The sequence below is a fragment of the Triticum dicoccoides genome, chromosome 1B (assembly GCF_002162155.2).
Source record: "Triticum dicoccoides isolate Atlit2015 ecotype Zavitan chromosome 1B, WEW_v2.0, whole genome shotgun sequence".
In the NCBI taxonomy this organism is placed as follows: Eukaryota; Viridiplantae; Streptophyta; class Magnoliopsida; order Poales; family Poaceae; genus Triticum; species Triticum dicoccoides.
The window spans coordinates 307583933-307585268 of record NC_041381.1 but is presented as its reverse complement, the minus strand read 5'-3'; positions in this window follow the sequence as shown (position 1 = coordinate 307585268).

Here is a 1336-nt window from a genome sequence, read left to right as displayed (position 1 = left end):
CACCATGCCCTTCCTCCAAACCTCCCAGCCATACCTCTGTCGATCTGTCCACCACCCCTAAAACCAAAAGACATCGAAACCAAGATTTGGTTATGGCACATGGATAGCTAATTTCCTGGCACCCTTGTCTGGCTATAGATCTTTGGTGATACTCCAGTCCTTCAGATCTCTTTATGGACTCCTCCTGTCAAGTTTGGACATCATCAGCATGCCTTAACCGTCTGCTATGTACCCAATCCATCTCAAACGATGTTGGACAAGCTTCTTTTCAATTTGTGTCACCCCAATTATCACGTATATTATTATTCCGGACCCGATCATTTCTTGTGTGGCCACATATCCATCTCAGTATGCGCATCTAGCTGTTGGACATGTTGCCTTTTAGTTAGCAAGCAAATCGAAACTGACAAAACGCGCAAATTTCTTATTTACATCAAGTCTCACTCTGATCCAAATGAACTCACCCAAATATCCATTGGGGAGAGTAATCTTTACCTCTTGCACTTTCCCTATACGCTTAACCATGTTTTCGAGAAAAGGCTTATTCTTTAGCACCACATCCGTAAGCTTGTGAATCTGGCACCATGTCTCCAGCCGATCCAACTTGACCTTCTCTGGGTTTGTAAAACCATCATAATCAGCCAGCAGAAGAACAAATCCCTTGAAGTCCAAGCAGTGAAATTGTACCAAGAATAGATTTGGATTAATTCTTCTCCGTACGACAACCTGAGCCGGATTCCATGCCACCCTCATATCAGCAATCAAAAGCACCCTGGCTAAAGCTATTTTTCGTCAACAAACTGGCCAGGGCGAGCCACTTGGACTTCTCTTTTGTTGCATCAACCTCATGCTCCCAGATGAGATCATCAATCTCCTCATCCTGCAGGTGCAATCTTTCTAGAAGTTTGCTTGGATCTTCGTCCCCGATCCCACGTGAGCCAGATCCTTCTGCTGAATTAGCCATAGCCCCTGAACTATAGTGATCCGTCTTGAAAGCCCCAAAGCCTTGTCACCCGAGTCACTAACCAAGGCCGAAGATTAGCCTAAGAGGCGATGAGGGGGCGAGTGAGTCAGGGGCAATCTGTCGTAGCGCCGGATATGGGAACTCACAACGGCATGCCGTTGGGAGGACTGGAGAACCCTAGGTCAAAACCGTAGGGAACTACTTGATTGAACAAAGCTTGTCATTTAGTATCATAATATCAAATCTAACCGTTTATAGTTTAGCTTCACCATATTGAGGGTAGATCGTTCTTGCTTCAAATCTGAGCACTTCTAAAGATCCACCAAATTCAGAGCCATCTCTTTATCTTATTTTTGAATTTCTACCATACTC